This window comes from Scyliorhinus torazame, chromosome 4, assembly GCF_047496885.1.
Source record: "Scyliorhinus torazame isolate Kashiwa2021f chromosome 4, sScyTor2.1, whole genome shotgun sequence".
NCBI lineage: Eukaryota > Metazoa > Chordata > Chondrichthyes > Carcharhiniformes > Scyliorhinidae > Scyliorhinus > Scyliorhinus torazame.
The window spans coordinates 265616547-265625559 of NC_092710.1; the positions used below are offsets into that span (position 1 = coordinate 265616547).

General features: G+C 42.0%; 1 long non-coding RNA gene across 2 annotated transcripts in view; it reads right to left on the reverse strand.

Moving 5' to 3' along the window:
• The window catches only part of LOC140411727 (uncharacterized), a 121186-nt gene extending 117368 nt beyond the window's left edge, over positions 1-3818 (reverse strand). For both annotated transcript variants that reach the window (XR_011940970.1, XR_011940969.1), the window contains exon 1: positions 3561-3818. This is a non-coding gene — a long non-coding RNA (uncharacterized lncRNA). The remainder of the gene's footprint in view (positions 1-3560) is intronic.
• Positions 3819-9013: the final 5195 nt, after the last annotated feature.

Here is a 9013-nt window from a genome sequence, read left to right on the forward strand (position 1 = left end):
GTCGCCCTGCTCATATTGAATATGCCCAGCCCATTTTTCTCAGAATCGTAGAATTTCACAGGACAGAGAAAAGCTATTTGGTCTTTTATGGCTGTGCCAGTTATTTGCAAGAACTATTCATTGTGTTCCATTCCCCTAACCATTTCCAACAGCGTTTTAAATATTCATTTCCTTCCATTTCAAATGTTCTACATTCTTCTAAACGCACCGGTGGTTCTTTGGTGATAACCTTAAATGTATGCACTTTTGTTATCAACTCGTGGAACTAGTTTGTTCCCTATTTATATTATCAACACACTTCTTAATTTTGAACACTTCTTTTAGATCTCGTCTTAATCTTCTCTGAACTAATGAAAAGGACACTAGTTTCTCTGGCTTCTCCTTATAACTAAACACTCTTGTGCTAGAACTATCTTAATCTCCTCTGTGCTATCTTAATACCCTCAATAGACTCTCTAAATTTGGGTGCCTAAAATTGGGCATGTCATTCTAATGTGACCAAAGCAATGATTTATACAGACTTAACATTATATACAAAAGTTCTACTCTGTGTGAAATTGGTGTTCACGGCACTCAGATTGTGCTAGTTTTCCAAGTTAAGTTGGTTCTTTTTCTCTCAAGCTTCTGTCAAGCTTATTTGCATATCACCAAACGCAAAATCTTCAACAAACCAGCGTAATTAGACAACTTTTTAGACTGTAATATTTAAAAACCTTTGTATTTCTGAAAATCCTTGATATATTTCTATGGTGGCCTGATATAGGTTTATCAATACAGCTGAAACTGGGTTTATCACAAAAACAGCAGTTTTATTAATTTCTCCAGGTATTCCCACTTTTAAGTAACTGAAAATTACTTTACAAAATACAGAAGTATTTGTTAGTTTCATTGGTATACAGTGGTCAATTTCATCATAGATTTTAAAATAATAGAGGGTGTCTGGTTATTAGTTTTCTTGCACCTAAAATAAAGCATATGAAAATGTAGATAATTAGTGGAAATTAATAATGATGATTAATCTGATCAGAGGACATGGCCAGTTTTGGGGCAGGGTCAACTTCCACTGCGATGGTTTTCAAACTAGAGCAAAAGATAGCAGAAACACAATTTTCCTTGAATGTAACTTGCGATTACAATTCTTCGACCGTTTTTGCTGGTTTGATCGGTTTCAGTCCAGCAGAAGCTTCAGCCCATGCTCTTAGAGGCTGTATACCCCTATATATAAAATCTCAAATGCCACATGCTTTATTCAGCTTTATCTATCTGCTGCTGCACTCGTCTTATTTTGTAATGTAAGACAGTTACATCTCTCAATATTGTGTGGAATTCGCACTGTAACAAATCAGGAACAAAATTAGTGCAGTAAATCTTCAAGGTAGTGGCATTCTCTGCATTCTCAGAACATGCAAGGTGATGGTTTCCAGAATAAACTATTCTTGCTGACTATGCCTAATATGTCCTTTTAAATGCTATAGATTGTGAGATAGGTATAATCAATGTTGGTCAAGTGGAGAATCGTGATGGTATTTGTCTTGTGCCAGTAATGCTTGTAGTCATTTTTCTGCTCCACAGAATAAATGATCATTTTTCAGACAAATAGTCTGACATATAATAGGACCTGAAAGACTAATGTGTGGATGTGTTAAACATTTGATTAATGTACAACATTTAGTATCTGATGAGGAAGTACAACATAAGATATTGAACTCAATTTTCCATACAACTTTTCTTTGGAACAGATAAAAGTGAAATAAATGTTCTGCTCTGTGAAATGTTTTCAGCATTTTATTTGAAAAAACATCTAAGATCAGAGTGCAAAATGCTTAACATCCTGCCTCAGTTGATATACTTTCTCACAATCTCCTCACTTCTCGCCGAGAGTTTATTCATTCCTCTTAGAGTTGTGTTTCTTTGCTATCCTTAAATTTCTTTACTGGCTCAGTACTACCTTAGCATTTTCCTCTTAATTTTCTTTCCCATTCTATCCCAGTTCCCTTGATCGTTCCTTTTTTTTCTTCGCAGCTTCTTTTACTTTAAAAAAAAACTTTCACTTATTCTTTAATTTCCTGCTGTCGCAGTCCAGCAATAATAAACAGCTTATATCCTGAGAAAGAATGGCAATTGAGTTTCTCTAAGTGGCTTTCATGCAATGTGCTGAATGCATAAAAAGAAGTATAAATAAGTGTACTTGAAAATACCTCCGATATATGTTTTGTGAAGTATTGCAAGTGCTGGTAGAGACAAGACAGCTCAAAGTTCCAGGGAAATTAGCAATTTTATATCATACCTGATGACTTGTATGGGCAATTTCAATCCTGCACTATTTTATCTGATATGCTTCAACAACTATCTTTGCCCAACAGCTAAGAGCACAATTATGACATGTTAATGGTTTTAATCTCAGCACAAGCCTTCATCGGAAATAATTAGGTCTGTCCTCAACCACTCAACATTACATCACGTTGCAATCAGTCCAACATCACATCGTTAATCCAGCAATAATTAAATAATTAGGTAACGAGAGGACTTTTTTTACAAACAAATCCCCAAAAATCCGTGTGTCAATATTATATCGAAAATAGATATTCCTTTATTAAGTAAAACATTTAATAGTTCCTAATTATTTTTAAGAAATTATTACCAAAATATCCTCTGAACAATATCCAATTAGAGTGTAAAACCTAATACAGAGGTGATATGAATAAACATGTTAGCCAATGGCAGTACATTACTGAAGAATGACAAGAAATTGGAGGACACACCAAAACTTTTATCAAAGTTCAGGATAACAGTCTTGCAATTTCAAACCATGCTTTTATGACCATTTTTCTGGGGGGGTGGGGAAACATTTTTTCTCCTGTAAAGATCAATGTCAGCTGATGAATTTCATCTGGAAAAATGTCATTGTTTTTCACAAATGTTCAGAAATTTCACTTTTGAAAAATGCTGTTTCTGATTAAATTGAAACTTCAGACTATTAATGGTTTACATACTAGCTCCGAAAAAAGCAAAGTAATTTTTCAAAAGCAAAGAAGAGAGAGACCATTGGGAATAAAAAGGAAAGAGAAAGGAATGAGGGAATTAAAAAAAGTTAGTCGAAGAATTTCAGCCATGGAAAGACACATAAGGTTATTAAAAGTTTGAGGCTGAAAGCACATCTTATTTATCTGACAAAAAAAGTATTTTATTGAACAGACTTTAATATTGTGAAAATGATTTTAGCCGAATGCATTCAGTAATGCTTTCTCTTCCTAAATGTTCAGAACCTGTGAAATTATAAATTTATATTTAGGTTCACATACACTTTGGCAGATTTTCAACTTGCTTAAATATCCATGTTAATCAGATATTAAATGTGATTTGCAGTTCAGTTACAGTTTTCCAACTGACAAAGTCACATTTAGCAAATCATTAATAATGTGACGCATCGTGATTATTTTTATACCTTGTTTGACAGACACTTCTGGGAATGCCTTCTTGTTTAACATTGTCAGCAGAGCTTCCAGTTAAACTTCCTTACGTGGCATTAAATACTGCTGAGCTGAATGGCATTTACTCACCCCTCACTCTAAGAATCATGGTCTGGCTTGGCAAGGAGCTGGAAACACATATTTTTCACAACAGCTGACCTCCAAAGTTAGGCCCATCTGGTCCTGTTTTCAGTAAGTTTTGGAATCAGACTGCACTAATTAGAGGAACATTTTAAGTCAACAATTGAAATACTTGGTCTTTTCACATCCACAGACTGACAAGTCGGACAAAGAGTCTAATTGCTTTCATGGGTCTACAAGTTATGTTCTTTTTTCAGCTCTATAAGCTCTGAGCCAGATACTAGTGTCGACGTGCTGTGAGAGATTTTTGGATCAACAGCAGTCCCGTCTATTTTGAGCTTTGTCACAGCTTGAAATTTTAATTTATTTTGATGATGCTGCCAGTCATATTATGACAGGCCCTGACTTAATCTTAGAACATCAGGTACTTTTCCTTAGCAGAAGAAGAAGTAGTTCTGTATAATTCAGGATATAAATTCATTTCAGTTTCGGTTCGGATCAGTATGTGATCATGTTGTTAAGATATGCTCACTGGTGACTGAAGAAAAAGTTTCAGCCGTTGTCAGGGAAAACCTCCTCCCAAACTTTGCACTCTTGCCGCTGGAATGGTGTAACAGGAAAGTGGCAGGACTGAAAGCCTCAGGACAGTTGGTGAATGCCTTGACCACTGGAGTTATAAATGTCTGATGACAAACCTCCCTTCCAAAGACACTTAGGAATAGTTTTGAATTTTGATTTAAAGCATTACATTTTGCTGAATTAGCTCAAACCTAGAATATTTATTCATAGAAAATAGAAAATGTAATTAATACATCTCATGCTGCTCAATATGAAATTCACTAACAAATAATTTATCTTTAATCATTAACATTATCTATTTCTGAAGTTCAGTTGTACATACTTTACAGCTGTTCAGTAGAGTTCATGACATATGAAATTTTAGCTTAACTGTTAATGAGGACACAGTGTTAAGCTGCAGTGTTATGTGTGCTTCCTCGGCACAAGATTGGATAAGCCTTGATAGTATAAAATAGTAAAGAAGCCATACACAAAATCAGTCATTTTAAGTTTATTGACTCTTAAATGATAGAAATCAAGTAACTATTTTAAGTCAGTGCCCTAAGTTTATCCATGTTCTTAAAGTCCATGTAATATGGTTAGTTTAATTAAGTGAATATTAAATTCATTACTTCTGTGAGCAATCAGAAAAAAGGAAATTCAATTTTTTTAGGCTCGTTGCCTTAATTTTCAATTAATCTCTGTCAAATAAATTATCCTCGACTGCATAAGAAACAAGTTAAATCTAATCAGTAAGTTTTCACCACATTCTCCAAAAAAGTTGAGTTTATGTTATAGTTACAATAAGAAAAACAGCTTATGTTTTATACATGTTTTTACATTGTAGTTAAAACTATTTTGACAAGTACCTCAGAGGATTCATGAGGAACAATATGATCATTCAGTAACAGTTCAGCACAAGAAAAGATACTTTTAGGTTAGAAATGTTTGGAATCAACTCACTTTGATATACATTCATGCTTTCCCGTTTATGTCATTTTGCTTCAGACAGTTTAATTGATCTTTCTAAAGCAATTGTGTTATTTTAAACTGAATCCCCAAAACATTGGTATACATAAAGTTGAAGATATGTGTTGCTTGTCACGATAAATCATTTGCTTAAAATGTTCCTAATTTAGCACATAAAGTTAATACACAGAAACTGAAAACGTTTTAGTACTTTTTTAATATTTAAACCATTTCAAGAAAAACAATTGATATGTAATGTTATAGATGCATCATACAACAAATGATTGCCCATACCGCAGTTACTAGGAAGTAAACTTTTCAGAACCAAGTGGGCAATAAAACAAAAATAATCCAGTACCACTTAGTATTAGACTCGATTAATGATTTTACTCTAGAGTTTTGGCATACAAAAGAACTCAGAGCCCATTCACACTTTGAAGGCTGTGATAATAATGATTAAAATTTATTAAAATTACCATGAGTTTACCACTTGTGATAAATCTGACTTTAATCCAACAGAAAATCCACCAGCTAATGAGTAGTAAGGTCTCCTCTCCTCTATAAACAAAATCTTTAAACCCTTCCATAATTTGTTTTTTGTGGATTGCCATCTTGCCATGGTGGAGAGGCTTGAGGTCTATTCTTAACTTCCAATGCCGAAGCAATACTGTCACAGAAAGAAAGATAACTATCCAAACATATTGAAGTTCAGATAGTAGTCATGACTACTATACTGCTCTTCCCAGCCGCTAGTCTAACAAAATCTGGACACCAACTTTTATCTGAGAAAAGTAAATAGAGTTACAAATGGATTGGACCAGGAGTGGAGCGGTGAAAAAAGTGGAATTGGAGCAGAGAAAGGTGCGAGGGAGGAAGACCAAGATGGCGGCGGGTGGAGAGCAGGCAGCGTGGGTGCAGTGGTCACAGGAGCAGCAGGAGTTTCTCTAGGGCTGCTTCACGGAGCTGAAGCCAGAGCTGCTGGAGCCAATGAAGGCGTCAATTGACAAGCTGCTTGAGACTCAGACGGCCCAAGGGGCGGCGATCCAGGAGGTCCGGCAAAAGGTCTCGGAGAATGAGGACGAGACCTTGGGCCTGGCGGTGAGGGTGGAGGCGCACGTGGCGCTCCATAAGAAATGGCAGGCGAAGTTCGAGAACATGGAGAAGGGGTCGAGAAGAAAGAATCTGCAGATTCAGGGTCTCCCGGATGGGGCTGAAAGGATCGGATATCGGAACCTACGTAGTCACCATGTTGAACACGCTGATGGGCGCGGGGGCCTTGCAAGGCCCCTGGAGATGGAGGGGGCCCATCGAGTGCTGCCGAGGAGGCCCAAGCCCAGCGAGCCACCGCAGGCGGTGCTGGTGCAGTTCCACCGTTTTGTGGACAGGGAATGTGTCTTAAGGTGGGCCAAGAAAGAGGGGAGCAACAGGTGGGAGAACGCAGAGGTCCGGATTTATCAGGACTGGAGCGCGGAGGTGGCTAAGAAGAGGGCCGGGTACAATCGGGCTAAGGCGGTGCTGCATCGGAGAGGGGTGAAGTTCGGCATGTTGCAGCCGGCGCGCCTGTGAGTCACCAACAGGGACCGTCTCCATTACTTCGAGTCGCCGGAGGAGGCGTGGACCTTTATTCAGGCCAAAAAGCTGGACTCGGATTGAGGGCTGGGGACGAGGGGATGCTGAGGGGGGATGGTTGGGACTGTTGTGTCGGGTTTTGGGGGGATTGTGCAGTTGGTTGGGCAATGTTTCTTCTCTGTCTGTCAGGTGGGTTCGTAGGGGGGGGGCAGGTAAAAGCTTGTGGGCGTCGGTGGCTGGAAATGGAGATGGGGCCCCACGGGGGGCGGGGGGGGGAGGCCTGAGCCGGGGGAATTGGGACTAGGCCTGGAAAGGGAGCTGCGCCAGCGGAAGCGAGGTCGGGTGGGTCGAAAGCGCGGGCTTTTTCCCACGCTAAGGGTGGAAAGGGGTGGGGCCGGTGCTGCAGGGGGTGCGGGTGGTCTTGGTAAATGTATACGCCCCGAATTGCGATGATGCGCGGTTCATGCGGCGCATGTTGGGCCGGATACCGGACTTGGAGACAGGGGGCTTGATAATGGGGGGGGACTTCAACACGTTGCTGGATCTGGCATTGGATCGCTCTAGGTCTAGGACGGGCAGGAGGCCGGCGGTGGCCAAGTTGCTGAGGGGGTTTATGGACCAGATGGGAGGAGTGGATCCGTGGAGGTTTGTGAGGCCGGGGGCCAGGGAATTCTCATTCTTCTCCCATGTTCATAAGGCCTACTTTTGGATTGACTTTTTTGCAATGAGCAGGGCACTGATTCCGAAGATGGAGGACACGGAGTATTCGGCGATAGCCATCTCTGACCATCTCTGGCATTGGGTGGACCTCGAGCTGGGGGAGGAGAGGGAACAGCGCCCGCCGTGGCGCTTGGAGGTGGGGTTGTTGGCGGTCGAGGAGGTGAGCGGGCGGGTCCGGGGGTGTATAGAAAAGTAACTGGAGGCCAATGATAATGGGGAGGTGCAGGTAGGGGTGGTCTGGGAGGCGCTGAAGGCAGTGATCAGGGGTGAGTTGATCTCCATTCGGGCCCACAGAGAGGGGAAGGAGAGGAGAGAGAGGGAGAGTATAGTGGGGGAGATGGTAAGGGTGGATAGGAAGTATTTAGAGGCCCCCGAGGAGGGACTACTCAAGGAGCGACGAAGCCTCCAGTTGACCACCAGGAAGGCGGAGGTGCAGTGGAGGAAGGCGCAAGGGGCGGTGTACAAGTACGGAGAGAAGGCTAGCCGGATGCTGGCACACCAGCTTCATTAGCGGGAGGCAGCGAGGGAGATCGGGGGAGTTAGGGATAGAGGAACACCGGGTATCGTTGTATGCGGACGATCTGCTATTGCATGTGGTGGACCCGGTGGGGGGAATGCCGGAGGTGATGCAGATCCTTAGGGAGTTTGGGGATTTCTCCGGGTATAAGCTCAACATGGGGAAGAGCGAACTGTTCGTGCTGCACCCGGGAGACCAGGAAAGGGGGATTGGTGAGCTTCTGCTAAAAAGGGCAGAAAGAAGTTTTAGATAACTGGGAGTTCAAGTGGCTGGGAGCTGGGGGGCCCTGCATAAGCTCAACTTAACGAGGCTGGTGGAGCAAATGGAGGAGGAGCTCAAAAGGTGGCATATGCTGCCGCTCTCCCTGGCGGGTAGGGTGCAGTCGGTTAAAATGACGGTGCACCCGAGGTTTTTTTTTTTCAGTGCCTCCCCATCCTGATCCCTACAGCCTTCTTTAAGTGGGTTAACAGGAGTATTATGGCATTTTGTATGGCCAAAGAAGACCCCCGAGGGTGAGAAGGGTGTTCTTGGAGCAGAGTAGGGACGGGGGGGGGGGGGGGGGGGTAGCGTTGCCAAACTTATAAGACCATAAGACCATAAGACATAGGAGCGGAGGTAAGGCCACTCGGCCCATCGAGTCCACTCCACCATTCTATCATGGCTGATTTCAACTCCATTTACCCGCTCTCTCTCCATAGCCCTTAATTCCTCGAGAAATCAAGAATTTATCAACTTCTGTCTTAAAGACACTCAACGTCCTGGCCTCCACCGCCCTCTGTGGCAATGAATTCCACAGACCCACCACTCTCTGGCTGAAGAAATTTCTCCTCACCTCTGTTCTAAAGTGACTCCCTTTTATTCTAAGGCTGTGCCCCCGGGTCCTAGTCTCCCCTGCTAATGGAAACAACTTCCCTACATCCACCCTATCTAAGCCATTCATTATCTTGTAAGTTTCTATTAGATCTCCCCTCAACCTCCTAAACTCCAATGAATATAATCCCAGGATCCTCAGACGTTCATCGTATGTTAGGCCTACCATTCCTGGGATCATCCGTGTGAATCTCCGCTGGACCCGCTCCAGTGCCAGTATGTCCTTCCTGAGGTGTGGGGCCCAAAATTGCTCACAGTA